The 15,899-nt window shown below is 52.8% G+C and overlaps 1 long non-coding RNA gene across 1 annotated transcript; it reads left to right on the plus strand.

Moving 5' to 3' along the window:
• Positions 2,668 to 12,063, plus strand: LOC110255909. The gene is made up of 3 exons (XR_002336868.1): positions 2,668 to 2,920; positions 3,091 to 3,284; positions 10,541 to 12,063. It is a non-coding gene; the product is annotated as an uncharacterized LOC110255909 (long non-coding RNA).

The following is a 15,899-nucleotide window of genomic DNA, read 5'->3' on the forward strand; positions in this document are numbered from 1 at the left end:
GCAGTGTGCGCGCATGTGCCTTGGCGATCCCTGGAGGGGAAACACAGCTGCTGGGCATCACCCCCAGAGTCCTTCAATCAGTGGGTCCGGGGAAAGCCTTAAGAATTTGCATTATGAGTTACAAACCTGACTAGTATCCATGAGGATTCGGGTTCAATCCCTGGCCTTGCTCAGTGGGTTAAGGATCAGGTGTTGCCATGAGCTGCAGCGTGGGTCGCAGATGTGGCTCGGATACTGTGTTGCTGTGGCTGTTGTGTAGGCTGGCAGCTGCAGCTCCAATTCCACCTCTAGCCTGGGAATTTCCATATGCCACAGGTGTGGCCCTAAAAATACCAAAAAAAAAAAAAAAAAGATTTGCATTTCTAACAAGTTCCTAGCTAATGCCACAAATCACTGGATTCACAAAGTGGTGATTAACCAAGTCTTTGAAGAGATCAATGTCGGTGAACAACCAGAAAAATGACACCCACCAGGGCTGCTTGGTACATTCTAAGACGGTGCGGCAGAAGGACCCGTCTCCCAGGAGAAGGGGAGCCTGTTGGGGGCAGGGCTGCATCCATCCATCTCCATCCTTCGTTTGCTGCTTGTGGTTCGCAGCAGCCAAGAGCCAGACACTGTGTGGGCGGGGCCTCGCCTCTGTCAATCCTCACTCGGCAGTCAAGGGCTTACCACGTGGCACTCAGATGCAGGTTATAGAGACCCAACGTCGGTGGACCGAATGTGAAGGAAGGTATGGAAATCCTGCAGAGGAGATAACAATGAGCCCTTCTGAGGGGGCTTCCGAAGAAGTGGTGATGCCCACAGGGTTTGGGGAGGGAAGTCAATTTGGCAGAAGCTCTGGAGAGAGTGGTGTTCCAGGCAGAGGGAACAGCCTGTGGGGGGCCGTGGGAGATGTCGTGTGGCTCAGTCCCCACATCCCAGAGCCAGGGCGGTTGTACTGGAGTTGGGCTGAGGACCTCGGAGCTGGAGAGCCTTTCCTGCCTCACCTGGGAGGAAGAATCTGCATCCTGCAGGCACCCTGGGGACGTTCCAGGGCTGTCTCTGGGAGGGTGACTTGTTTCACTTCCCCAAGACTGCCCTGTCCCCAGCGGGGGATGCGGGGGAGAGCTGCATGAGGACGAGACCGGACGCAGGAAGATGATGCTGGCAGCTGGTGAAACAAATCAGGCAACAGATGACAAGGGTCTAGACCAAAGCACACGCTGGGCGCTCATCTGGCTTGATGGATGAAGGTGCAAGAGAGCAAAAGAGCAAACCATCCATTGAGCCAGTTTCACTGCGGCTCGGAAGAGGGGGATTTGGAGGCCCATGCCAGGAATGGCCTGGTGTCCTTGGGCAGTTAACACGAAGGGCATCCACACTTCCCAGGCATCTCTGCATTTCCGCTCCCTTGGGGGCGGGGGGTGGGGGACACGCATCCTCTGTAATGACACAGCCCAGGTTCTGCCTAGCACCCCCACCCCCAAATGCTAAACTAGTTAATTTCTGTGGGGATTTTTCTTTAAGCCGGCATGACACAGGCTTTAAATCAATTTGAAATCCGTTGTCTACAGATCCACATGGAGAGGGTCCGCCGAGGACGGGCGCAATTATTCTCATCAGTCAATGGGGACAGGACAGGCGGCAATGGGTCCGGTTGTGCGGGGGAGACTCAAGTTTCCATTTGGGGGGATGACGTTAGAGGCTCAAGGCCACACCAGGAGGCCGCAATGCTGAGTGCATGAGGCATGGCCTAGGATGCAGGGAAGGGGCCCCCGAAGTGGGATCGAGTGACAGATGGAGACTCTTTTAACAGGGCTGGGGAACGCCTGGGGATGCTGAGGTCCCCACCATGTCCAGGGACTTTGGTCTTGGCTCTCAGTGTCGCTTTCCCTAGGATCCTAGGATTCTCTTTATTAAACACAGCAAGTTGATAATTAGAAAAGAAAGGGGCAGGATCTGGGCAGGACGGCGGCAGTGACAGTGGTGGCGGCGGTGGTGGGCAGGAGGAAGGTCAAAGGGACTCATTAGCAGACATGTGCAGCTGCTTTGGAGCTCAAGATCACTGCGAGTATTTATGGATAAAATCAATCTTGCCCCCGATACAAGGAGACAAGCCAAATTCACCAGCTCCATCTTCCCGTCCAAATGGCTCTCCTCTCCTTCAGAACACTGCTCTGTAATAGAGCCCATCCTGCCCTCCTCCCACCCCAGGGAGGTTTCCAATTTGTCTGCCCTAAAGTGAAGGACTTGGGAACACTGATCCTGGCCAGGTCAACTGGGGAGGAGGTAAGGGGAGAAGCTTCAATGAGAGGCAGCTGACATTATTTACCTGGAGTATCCCCCCCACCTGATTGTAGGCAGTGTTGCAAGATATAGCTTTGCCCCGCCCCTTCCTCAGCCCCAGAAAACACGCCCCCTACCCCCGCTCCCAATAACCAAGGTCAGTCAGATGACCTGGGTTGGCCAATCCCAACAGCCAGGGCCCAGTCAGGTGACACAGTTTGGCCAATCCCAACAACCAGAGCCTGGCCAGGTGACCTGGCTTAGCAATCTCAGAAGAGTCCAGTCAAGTGACTTGGCTTGGCCAATCCCAGCAGCCAGGGCCCAGTCAGGTGACCCAACCTGGCCAATCATACACTCCTTTGTAACTGTGGCGTGTGTAGTAAAAAGACGCAGGGACAGTTAGAGTTTGTTTGCCATGGCTCTTGCGACCAGAGCTGTGTCCAGTGACTGTGGTGACATAAGTATCACAGCCAGCCAAATCCTGCTGCCCAGCTTCCAGGACCCATTGCGCCCTACTTCCCAAGTATCTCCTCATCCTCCCAGTGATGCTGTGTACCCCAATACCCTTCCAGAACATTCCCTTGGTATAGGTTTCTGTTGCTTGCCACAAGAACCCTGATGGATTCAGAAGGAAGTTCTTCAAAGTCTGTGAAAGGTAGAAAAATGCCTCCACGTGGAGGGTTGGAATGAAGCATCCTTGGCCTGCCCAGAAGCCGGAAGGTGGTGCTGAGCTTCCCTTCTGCCGCCTCCTGGGTTTTCTGCCGCGGTGATTCCTTCTTGGAGGGTAAATAACAGAAAGTTGACTTTGACCCTCTTTTTTCCCAGGGAACATGAAGCTCTTTCATGCCCAGTTCTTAATGCCGCCACAATGTCGCCAAGACATGGGAAAGGGGAGCTGAAGGTCCAGCCTGCCCCCGACAGCAAGTCAGAGGAGGCATTAAAACCAACAACAGAACATCCCTCTTCCCACCGAGGGCAGCAGCCTGGCCTGATTTGCAGCAGAAATGGTCTCTGGAGAGGTAAGTGGGGATAAACCGTAACACCTCACCTGTCCAGGGCTCTCTGCCGGGTATGATTCTGTTAATGAATTCATTTCCCCCTCTCCTCAGGTCCATGCAGCAGGTGGTGCTACTGTCCCTATTTAATTTTATGGAAGTTTATTTACTTTATTTTATTTTATTTTTGGCTGCATCCATGACATTTGGAAGTTCCTGGGCCAAAGATCGAACCCACGCCACAGCTGTAACCAGAGCCACGGCAGTGACAATGTCAGCTCCTTAACCCACTGAGCCACCAGGGAACTCCAAGCGCCCATTTTAGAGTTAAGAAAACTGAGGCATAGAGAGGTTAACTAACCTGTACAAGGTAATGCAGGGGGTACGTGTTGAGATTTTGAGCACCTGGCTCTGGAGATCAGGAGCTGGCAGGAAAGCTGAGGAGGGAGGACCAAGGACAGGTGGCCTTGTGAGCCAGCACATCCTGGAGTGCTCGTGGGGGAGGCGGGGGTCTCCCTGGCCTCTCCGTTGATCCCCCTCGGATCAGAGTGGGTCACACCAGGTCCCCAGGGTGCCTCCCCACTGGCCAGAGCCCAGCTATCCTTGAATGACTGAACAAGCCAACTAATGACTTATCAGCATTGACTTTGGAAGTGGCCCTGTGGTGGGTACTGTCACCCTGTCTCAGCGGGAGCAGTAACAGGCTTTCCCTTCCAGGCCTGTGTTGCCCACTCAGCTAACTCCCATGGGGCTCTGGGGCCGGGTGGGGTCCAGGGTCATGGACCCCAGGCAGCTGGGCCTTTGAGGCTGGCCCCTCCTCCACTCCCTGGCCTCATTCGGGGTCACATATGCTGTCCCCAGAAGGGCATTCTGGTCTGTGGCTGGGACCATTTGCACTGCATTTCAGGGAGGAAGGGGGGCTGAGTGAGCCCCTGGGAGCCCAGGGGTCAAGTCTGCCAGGGGTCAAGCAAAGAAACAGATGTCAGATGGAATCTCCTCAGACACATAGAGAAAGTGGCCTGTGCCCCTTTCACACTCCAAGGAGATCGCAGGCGTGCCCTGGTGGCTCCCTCTGGTTCTGGAATCCTGTTTCCATGGATCTGGCTTCATTTCTAGACTGAATCTTCACCGCATCCCATGCACGCTGTCCTGGACCCAAGACAGGTCCTTTCTCGATTTCCAGCCAATAACACGAAGCCACCCTTCCTCCCCCTTCTGCGCGTTTTCAAAGCCGTTGGGGTTTGGAGAAGGTTGAGAACAGCTCTGCAACTTCCTGGTCATGACGTCCTTGCGCGTCAATCTCCATCCATCACTTTGTCCCTGCTGGTGGCCTGGCCCCCTCGCTCTGTCTTTCTCATTCTCCAGCCCGTCTCTTCCTAGTCCCCCTCCCTCTGACCTCAGAAGGTCTACCTTTTCCGCTGTTGTGAGAGAAGTGCAGCTTTCCCGGGCCCTCGCACTGACCCCAGGCCCGTCTCTGGGTCTCCTGACCCATCCAGGCAGCGGAACACAAAGGCGCTGGTGACACGAGGTCTGCGCCTCTGAAAGCAGGTGTGATGACCCACGGGGCAAAAAAAAAGCTTTGCCTTGAACGTGTAGTTTCATGGGACCTCATTACAGCTGCACAAGGTGGCTGCCGCTCACTGCACCATCCGCGAAGCCGAGGCTCAGAGGATCTGAGTGACTTGCCCTGGGCTCGCTGGGGCAGAGTAACAGAGACCCAATGTGCACTTAGCCTGGCTTCCTTAGGGCTGTCTGCTGGAGACGAGGAGGAAATCAGCCAGCTGCAAGGCCTGCTCTGGAGGCGGGTGGCAGCCAGAGCCTGGGAACAGATCTCTTGGCCGGTGGGGGTGGGGTGGGGGGGGGTGGGGGTCCCACGACCAAAGGGGAGGCACCTGCCAGAAGGACAATCAAACTACGGCCAATGGCAGTGAGGAGGGTCAGAGGTCAGAGATCAGACGAGAGAGGCCGAGAGACGCATGGAGCGTGGAGAAAAGGAAGGCTGGTGGGGAGCGGGGGCCAGGGGACAGGCTGGCCTCGGAAGGCCCTGTGCCTAGAATACCAAGCCCCCTGGATGTGCTGACCTCCATCCTGCAGCTGCGGCCCCAGCCACATGGGGCGGGTCACCGGCCTCCCTGGGGCTCCAGGAGTCTGCAAAACTAACAGACCCAGGGCCTGGCTGCCCCCACCTTGGCCACACAGTCCCCTGCCAGGCCCCCCTACCCCGGGTCCACAGCCTGCATTCCTGCCCCTCGTGGGCTCAGCTCCCCAGGGCCGGGTCAGGGGAAGGCCCTCCAGACGCATCTCCATCACGCCTGGCTCTGGCCGCTCCCTGCAACGCGCCCAGCAAATGAAAAACTCACGGATCAATGCCAGAAAAATGACTGTCCGCTCACCCTCGCCAGGGAAGAGGCTTTCAACTCACTTACCCGGGCGTGAGGAGGGAGGCAGATGGCGGCTCTAGTTTCTTAAATTCTGTCTTCAACTGGGATGCGCGTCCCATAGCTCGGAGCTGACTCATTCATTTATCTGTCGCCAGCCACTGAGGCGGCCACACCATATTGATGTGGCCACTGGGGTGTAAGGCAGACAGTAAAACGTACCCCTGGCTGTGAATTTGGGGTCCCCACCCAGCACCCCAGCACCAACGTGCCTCTTCATTAAAGCGGATGATGGGCAGATGCTCGGAGGACGGCCTGAGTGGGGACGAAGGGCCAGGCCTGGCACGGCTTTTCCTCTCCTCGTGAATATACATTAGGGCTGCGTTCGCACCGCCACTGGAGTTAAAGAGCTGCCGACACCTCCTTGAAAGCTTGGAGGAAAGCACGAAGCTCAGAAACAATTTGGCTCCTAGGCCCATCTCCACTCAGTGCATTTTCTCCTGCTTCTTTGCTTGTTGGTATAATTAAGGCAGTGGGAAGAGAAGGCGGGGAAAGGGGAGAGCCACGGCGGCCGGGCATGCCAGCTTCGAGTCACCAAGACTTGGGTTTGCAGCCAAGCTCCACCCAAAGCTCTGTGCCCTGGGCCAAATTACACAACCTCTCTGAGCCCCAGTTTGGTGGCCATAATGCTGCCTTCTTCAAAGGCCCGCGTGTGTGTTGGGGGGTTAAGGTGATTATGTGGGCAGAATGCTGACTGCCTGGCCCAGGGTTGGCTTCACCCATCAGTGTTCCGGGTATGAGCCACAGAAGCTGATTCTGGGTGGTAAAGAGACTTGCTGAGAGGCTCCTGGGAGGGCAGGGCTTTGAGACAAAGCGGCTGGAATCACAGCCAAAGTCACACCCAGGACTGGTCCAATGAGGACCTTCCATCTCCACGGGGTACCAGGGCATCTGGTTGTGGGTCCTGGATTCAGGGCAGCACTGAAGCCATCACACGGTGCTGCCCCCCGGGAACTGGATGGTGACTGCAGCCACCACCAAACATCAGCCCTCATCCCACATGTCTGTGAGCATCTCCAGATGCAAAGCCCCCAGAGGGGCACAACCGATCAACAAGTCTGGTCAAGGGCAAGGAAGGCTGGCAAGCAAGTTACTGGCATGTTTAGATTCTATACCAGGGAGGGGATTTGGACTGGATGGCCCCAATCATCCACGACCTTTATGCTCTGTGGTTACGGGAGTTGGGCAGACCAAGGCTATTTTTATCTGGTGTTGATGTCTGGGGCCGGCTCTGAAGGGTCCATCCCTGGCCTCGCTCAGTGGGTTAAGGATCTGGTGTTGCCGTGAGCTGTGGTGTGGGTCGCAGACACGGCTTGGATCCTGCATTGCTGTGGTTGTGGCGTCGGCCGTTGGCTACAGCTCCAAACAGAAGTGGTTGGAGTTCCCTGGTGGCCTAGTGGTTAAGGGTTCAGCATTGTCACTGCTGTGGCTTGGGTTTGATGCCTGGCCCCGGGAACTTCCACATGCTGTGGGTGCAGCAAAAAACAGAGAAACGAATGGAAGCTGGTGCCCACACAGCACTCAGGCCAAGGCTTGAGAGAGGGGGCCTCAAGTGTGAGCTTCCCCCAGAGCAGAGAATTTGGGTGAAGGTGTTGTATTCAGGGACTGATCCAGGAAGGATGTGAGAGGATGGGAGAACGAGAGGAACCATAATCCCTCCGTGGTCCAGGGTTCTCTGCCGGGGGCGACGCCAAGCACTTTCCATGGAAGGAGGAAGGAAAGGCAATGAAAGCGTTAGCGGGTGGGTTACCAATGCCGCAGGCACCTGAAGGTCATTCCCACGGAGACCAGGTGTTTCCCCCTCATCTGCCCAGGCTCAGCTGCCCCTGGAGGATGAAGAATAGCCTCCGGAGACTTGCAGGCTGCCCCATGTCAGAAGGCACAGAAAACGAGAACCTGGGGGATCTGCCTGCAGGTGGGCGCTGGCTGCCTCTGCGAGGGGGCAGGCTCCAGAAGCTAAAGAACATTCAGGCAGGTGGCCAGGGGACCTCCAGGACCCAAGTAGGCCCAAATAATATGTCCTGGGTAAGGTCCTCCTTCCTGGCCTCTCTCCATCACCCCGACCCTTTCACTCAGCCCGCCCAGGGCCACTTGGCTGCCCTGGGGAGATGGAGAAGCTGGCAAATGGCAGGAATCCAGCCTCTGTGGGCCAAGGGGAAGGAGGGAACTGGTAAAGGAAGAGGCCTTAAAATACCGCTCAACTGTTTAAGGATTGGATATCTGCACTAAATCTCGAGAAAAAGGAGTAATTACGCTGTCAGCAAAGGTGATATAATTTTTAAGACTCAGTTCCACAGCCATAATTTTTCCTCCTCCTTCCCGTGTCTCCCTGGGGGATTTAGGGACCAATTACCTGTCAGTTTGCTGAGAGGTGCTGTTCCCAGGCTGGGAGGCTTCACCTGCCTCGGCTCCTACGAGCCCCACTTGACAGCAGGGTGGCTGGGTGGGGGGAGCTGTCGGCTGCGAAGGGGCATACTGTCTTCAGCTGGAGGGAGGAGCCCAGGAGGACGGGGCACGGCTGGACCCTGAGCAACCCAGCATCAGGAAATGCTGCCCCCATTATTTCCCATTGAGGCCACCCCAGCCAGAGGCCTGGGGTGAGGCCCCGGGGCGGGGAAGCAGCAGGGGGCTGGGGTCTCAGGGCTATAAAGGGTCTTCTAACAAAATACAGGGTCTCTGGGCAGTGGGAGGGGTCTTTTAACAGAACCAAGCATCTCAGGGCAGGCCACGCCCTTCGAGCCCAGTATGCAGTGGCCATACAGAAGGAGTGGTGAGAATGGCTCTGCCATCGGGTTCAGCCCAAAGGGAGGGAGCCCTGGCCCTGTGTGACCTTGGGTGGTTAGTCAGCCTCTCTGTGTCTCAGGAGAAAATGGGCCAAAGCTGGGATCCGCATCATCAGGTTGTTGGTTATTATGATGTCGTCTTCCCCTTCTCCAGGGCTTGATTCTTGTTGGAGGTCACCCAGCTTCTCTTGAATACCTTGGCAGACAGGGAGCTCACTATGTGGAAAGGCAGCCCAGGTCCATTTTGGCCCACTCGGCGGATGCTGGCCGGGTCAAAGTGTCTTCTCTAGTATACACCCATTGATGTCGTTTTAACTCTCAGGTGTCACTTACGTGGGCTTTGCCAAGCTCTAGGGTTCGGGTGTCAACACCAGCAACCCCCCCTTCCCACCCCCCACAGGGAAATCCCAGCAGAGCCCTCCTTTAGTCTTCATGCTGGAGAAACAGTTTCTTCTCTGCCAACCCCTGGCCTGTGTGATCTGACTCTGGGAAACCCTCCCTGGCTGTCAGTCCTGAACTTAAGATATGCCTTGGAGGATCAGTGGAATCATCTCATCTTTATCCCTTTCCCTACTTTCTCCTCGTTCTTGAAACCTCAGGGATTCCTCGTAGCATCTCTCGAATAGAGGCCCAAATAGCTGGGGCCTCCTTCTGCCTTGGGCTTTCCCAGGAGGTGTTCCCATTCTGGCCAGCAGAGGACGCTGTGCTCCAGGTCATCCTGTGCCCCCAGGCTGTTGGGGCGCTGCGGGAGTTGGGGATTCAGAGATGGTCCGGACCCACCAGGAGCTCACTTCTCCTCCTGGGACTTCTTGTTCCAGGGGCATTTCAAGGAAGGGGATTAGGCTTTGATGAAGCTGTGTGGGCACCCTGGCAGATACCAATCCATATTAGCACAATATAAAGCCAGTATTTTGCCACTTCCTTGCCCTTCTCCCAGGCAGGGTTTAGCTTCTTCATCAAGATACAACAGAATCTAATGGCGAAGATGGGGCGTCCCTGGAGGCAGACTATCTAGCTTAAATCCTGACTCCCCTGCTCCCAGGCTGTGTGACCACTGCTCTGTGCCTCCGTTGCTTCATCTGTACAATGGGGCTGATATCTGAGTTCTTGCGAAAGTTAAATGAGTTAGTGCCTGTGGACCACTTAAGGAGCATCAGCCCATAGCATCACTATTTGTACCAAAGTGTCGCTGACCTCAGACTTAGGTACCACTCAGGGATGCAGACGTCCTGCAGGTAACTGTTCTGTCCTCTTTAGAGAGCAGTCCCATGATCATCACTGCTCAACTGTGCCCACCCTCCCCAAGATGCTTGTCAAGGGCTTCCTCCCACCCTCACCGATTTCTCGCTTGGTGACACTCCAGTTTCTTGAGCCTGTGGGTTGGTGTTTGCACAGTCCCCCTGTTCAGCTGATCTGCTCGCTCCCCTGGCCCTGACTTGGAGGGGTCCACACCCTTCGGGAAGCCTTCCTAGGTCTGTAGGATGAAAAGAATGAGCCTCACCAAAGTATATCCTTCAGACCCCACATTGCTTCCTGGTGGGTTAAGCTATCCTTTGAGTCCTTGTACCTCATAGACCTGGGACTTGAACTCATGGCGTGAGTAACTAGCACCCATTCTTCTTTCCTACAACTATCTTCCCTTCTCCCCATCCTCCCTGCTCCCACATAATGGCGTGGGTTCGAACATCAGATACACAAAGTCATGGAAATCACTCATTTCTTTAAATGTTGTGATCTGGGTATTTTATAGTGTTTGCCTCCCACTTCAGACTGTAGGTACAGTTTGAATTGCTGGCTGTAATGACCAGAAGGTTCTTTACTAGAACATCCAAAGCACTGGCATGGATGGAAGAATTGTCTCACCCATACTCCGCTTAGAGAAACCGCATATGGTAGCGCCAAGACCATGATGCCTGCATTGTTCTGGGCTCCTCTTTCCTTGCTGGGCTGCCCTGGCAGTGGTTCTCATGTGCCAGGCAGGAGCTTCCTCCCTCTTGTGGGTCTGAGGACTCCTGGTCTGCCTTCTCTCAGTCTCCCACCTCTGGCTCTTCCATTTCAGGTGGCTCTCCTTGGCTAAGTCATTCCCTCCGACCTGAAAGAGAGAGAGATGAAACACATGGGAAGGGGTATGCAGTGGAAAGCATTATCCGCATGCAACTTCTGTGATGTCGTTGCATCCTTCAGGAACTGCCCAGGAAGAGGAGGAAGCAGTAAAGGATGGAGCAGACTGGGGAAGGATGAGGAAGCTGGGAAAGCCGCGTAGAGGATAGTGGAAAATGCCAGCACTAGAAGTTGGGATGGGTTTTTTTCCTCCCTTCCTTCCACCCACACACCCACACACTGTGCACTGATGAGACACAGCGGGATCCAATGAGCTACCTTCCCCTTGGCTAGCAAGTTTCAGGGAGCATTTGCCTACAGACAGTCCTCGCCACCAGCTACCTAGGACTTTTCCTTAATCAGAGCCAGCCTCTCCACCCTTGAAGCATCTGGCTGAATATACCACAGTGATTAAAGGTATGGGCTTTTAGTCAGCCAGCCCGGGTTTACTCCCCAACTGGTGGCTGTGATCTGTATGACAGGTGTCAGGACCTAAGCTCTATGTCAGTAATGTGAGAGTAACAATATCGGCTCCGCATGGTTATGGAGGTATTTAAACACGACACGGTGTGCCAAGCATCTGATGTACAGAAATGCTTAATAAATGCATGGTTTCTATTTTTACTGGAAAGCAGACGGAGAGGACAGTTTGCCACAATTTCTCGACTCCCCACATCTTAGGGTGTCTGATTGCAGCCAGGCAGGGACACGCAGGTTTCTGGAAGGGAAGCAAAGCAAGGACCTCTCCCCAGCCCCGGAGGGCCAGCCCTGCGGCTAAGAACCATGGGAGCTGGATCCCCTGACATCATGCATGATTGAGGCAGTTGGGAAAATAATTAAGTGCTAACTTGTCATTTTTTTAATGAAGTTCTGGAGTTAGAGATTTATAATTGCTAATGAGCCAGGCTAATAATTAGTTGCTTTATAATGAGGGCGATGATCACTCAGACAGAGGCAGAGAGCGAGCCAGGCTCTGGCCTAATTTTTCTCCTGTAATTATGTGACATGCCCAACTGCCTGGAACTCCTCTTACCCTTCCGTCCTTCTGCTCCAGCGCGGTGCCAAGCTTCCCTGGCACTGTCCCCACTTCCCACCACCCTTCAGCTGCTGGACCCTGGTGTCCAGTGCCTCTTGCCAGGCAGCCATTTCCCAAGAGGGTTGGCATTGAGAAGCTACATGTCTCTGGGCTTCTCCCCAACCCCTGCACCCGCCCTCCACCTTGGAGAAGGGGTGGGAGCTCCTGTCCTCCCCTCTGGGGGCTCAGAGCCTGAGGGCGCTTGGCAGTACACTGCCCCGTAGCAGGCAGAGAGGGGTCCTGAAAACGCCAAGCCTCACACCACTCCAGATGATGAAGCAGAGCAGTTACCAGGGAGAGAAAGCCAGTTCAGAGGAGGCTGCCCACCGTCCATGCTCAGCAGTCTTCCCAGCTTCTCGAAGGCCGAGTAGGACGAGTCCTGGATGGGAAACCATAAAGCATGGTGTAGAGCCCATGTCCACCAATATGGGGCTGATGGACCCAGGCAAACCCCTCAACACCCCGGAGCCCAAGTTTGCCTGGGCGTAAAGTGACAGAGCTGCGCTAAAAAGACGAAGGTCTCCTCCAGCACGGAGCCTCTAGAGGTTGAGGGCTCTGTGACTTGGGCTTGGCTTTAGGATGGATGCAAGAGTACAGAAACTTCCAGCAGTCCTAGGGATGGGTTGCGGGGGGGTGGGCCTCTAACAGGAAGGAAGGGTCCTGGGAAACCAATGAGTGAACTGGTAAAGACAGATAATACCCAAGAAGACTCCTCTTTCACTATTTATTTGTGGCTCCAGACTCAGAAGAACAGATAATTTCTACTGCCTGGGGGTAGACCAGATCTCCAAGCAGCCCATGTCTTTATCCTCAGATACTAGGCATCTATTTAGAGTCAAGCAGGTGGACCATAACCTGGGGAATTCTGGTCATTCTTCCACGATGGGAATGGTTTTCACCCCTGCTTTCCCCCCACCTTCTGAGGTCTCCCAAGGCTAAGGGGGCTCTCTGTGATGTGATTGGGGACCAGTAAAAAAAAAACAAAAACAAAACAAACTGCACAAACCACAAAAGATACACAATTGTGATGGGGGTTTATATCCTGGGGTCCATGAGAGAATTCAGGGGGTCCGTGAGTGGGGAAAAAAAATACATCTTTATTTTCATTAGCCTTAAATAAAAGCTAACATTTCCTTTCATTTTGACGATAGGTGACAGACAAACCAGAGAGGTTAGCAGCACTTGAAACTTTTGCACCAACATAAAACAGATGTTTTCATATCGTACCACAGCTGTGGCCAGTATCTCAAAATATTATTTATGCTCATCACAACTTGAAACTACGGTAGTTATTAGACCTGCAGCTAGATCTTGTTTTTTAATGTATTAATGAAAGAGCACATGAATTACCATACGTTTGTTTTTCAAACGACAAATTGCTACAGGTTTGGCATGGATTTTTTTTTTTTTAATATTTGGATAACCATGTTTCAATATAATTGCTTTTTCAAATAACACGACATGTTTTCGTCTCCCTCTTCCCTCTCCCCACCCCATGTTCAAAATCCACCTTTCCTTTCTCCCCATCCCTTTGCAGCATGGGGCAGATTAGAGACTCCCTGTTGATGGAGGCATGATGTAGAGAAGCCTAGAACTTCAGGAGGGAGAAAAGATGTTCCTATGACCCAAGGATGGGAAGGAGAAGACACGAGGGAGAAGGGAGAGGCTGAGGGCACTGACCCTGCTGGCTCCCCACTGGCTGAGGTGGCGGCAAAGGTCTGAATCAGGCAGTGGGTAGACAGTAGGCATAACTCAAGCCCACTGAGTCCTGGAACCAGTCCATGTTGGGCTACATTGCTGGAACCAGAAAAGGAAACAGATGGAGTCTGAGTACACCCAGTTGTGGGGTTGGGGTAGGCATAGCAAGTGCCCCCACTCCAATTCACGATGGTTGTTGGATTCCTCCAATATGGCGCCGTCTTCAGAACTGGCCATTCATGGGCCCAACTGGATGATGAGATTTCTTGGTGCTGACACTCCTGCCCACTTCCTTCCAAGATAAAGAGCGTGTCCCAGGAATAAATGTTTGTTCATTTATTCAGCAACTATATTGAGACTCACACGGCATAGCCCTTGCTGTCCTGAGCTCAGGATAGAGCTGGGGAGACACCCATGAGGCAAATAGTACACCAATAATTAATGAGAGTTAATTAATAAATAATAATGAATAATAACTGAAGCCCAGGGCAGTAAGCAACTCTGAGGGAGAACTATATATCGTACAAAAAGCCTGGCTCTCAGCGGGCTCCTGGAGACTCCCACTGTTATATGTTACTTGCTTCTGATTGTCCTTTTTACGGCAAACTGAGAATTCAAGATTTGATTTTCTGGTCCTACAATGGTAACCACACACCCTGGATTTTTTAGAATAGCTCTGATTTCAAGAATACTATTCCTTTGTGCCCATAAACCATTGAAATGCCAATATTTCGGCAACCAAACAATACCTCTTAGATTGCCACCTCCAATTATGTGCACACAGAGCCTCTTGGGCTGTGGGTCCTGATTTGGGGTTTGGAAAATGTATTGTTGGGTGTTATACTGCTCATCCACTCTGGCTTCCTTTTCCCTACCTCCGGTCTATCTCAGACAGCACTACTGTAGGAAATGAAGAGTCATTGTGAAATTGGAGGAAGCAGAACAGAATGAGCAGGTAAGGCTGCAGCATAAAGAGGTTAGATATTACATTTTTGAGCCAAATGGGGAGAGAGTGTTTCTTCCCTGACATTAATATGGATAATTGAGCATTTTCTGTTCCCTCCCTGGACTGCCCCTCTTTAAAGTCTCTTTGTGTGTGTTGGAAGGGCCTAAGTTCTTGAGCAGATGGAAGAATTGGCCAAATTAAGTCTGGACGTGAAACTCTTTCTGCTTGGAAGGTGCAGGGCTCTGCCAAGGAGGCAGCCAGAGCCTTCATTTGGATGATCTCTGGCAGGGGTGTTTTTGCTTTTATTTTTCAAGTAAGAACAAAAATTTCTTTGCCAAGGGCAGGTGTGGGACAGACTTCCTGTCCTCTAGAAAATAGCCTTCACTCATGGTTGCATAACAATGGAGGCAAACAAATGTCATTTATTGAAGCCTTATTGTGTGCCTGGCCCCCAGGACAGCGTTTTATATGGGTTACTTCATTTAACCCTGACAGGGCTAGGAAGCATGTACTGTGTTTTTATGGAGAAACTGAGAATTAAAGGGGTAAATATTCGATTCCACGCAGCCCGTGCGTGAGTCATGGAGCAAAGATGTGAATCTCCACCTGCGATCCCAGCCCTCACTGGACTGTGTTTTTAAGGGCAGGACTACCCCCAAATTCAGTAACTTCCTTCCAGGCAGAAGGAAGCCTCTGGAAGATATTAAACTCCTGGGCAGATTTTAGAGAGTAAGGCAGCCTGGCACACCTCGATTCAGAAGTGAAAGGAAACTGGCCCTTGTGCTTATCTCATGTATGCTTGGTATTGTGCCAGAAGATTTACCCACACTCTTCTTCTGAAGATCATCACCGGAGTCAGGTATAATGATTCCCATTTTGTAGATGAGAAAACCGAGGCTATGCAGGAACCTAAGATTCTGGTCAGTATATGGAGGGACCAGCCTCCCGGCGCTAATCCCCATATTGAATTTATCCCTTCATTTAACAAGCCACAAGATCAGAGGGAGCAGGGAGGAGGTTGGTGAGGAACAATTAGCAGAAAAAATTTTAAAAATTCGATGAAGAGTAGGCTCCAAATGCCTCCTCCAGGAAGCCCACCAAGATTGGCACCTGCTTTGGTTTAATACCATCTGAGAGTCTTGAGCTCAGCAGATCCCTTAACCAAAAGACTTGTTGAGTGAAGCTGGTGGAAAATGGGATTGAATGCATCACACCTATTTTAATAGCACATTAAAAAGAGCAGGTGCCCTCTCTTGATCGGGGTCTTCCCACCCACCCCTTTGGCCCCGGTTCTGTCCTTGTCTCTTTCTGCCTGTCTCTTATCTATCACTCCTGAATGTCTTATCTTCTCTCATTAAGAGCTAGAGGGGAAAGACACCGCTCTAACTCTGCAGCTGCCTACTCACTGCTGCTGAGCTTCAGAGCACAGTATTTAAATCCTGTTAAATAACCTGTTTTCATGGGCAATCGCAGCCAGGTTAGTAAATTACCCACACGCTCCCTCTTTAGGCAAAACCGACATCCCAGGTCCGCAGAAAATTGGCCATTGTCCTCTAATGGTGGAATTGAACAGAGCAAATTGTTGCACTTTAAAAGAAA

The sequence above is a fragment of the Sus scrofa genome, chromosome 12, assembly GCF_000003025.6.
Source record: "Sus scrofa isolate TJ Tabasco breed Duroc chromosome 12, Sscrofa11.1, whole genome shotgun sequence".
In the NCBI taxonomy this organism is placed as follows: Eukaryota; Metazoa; Chordata; class Mammalia; order Artiodactyla; family Suidae; genus Sus; species Sus scrofa.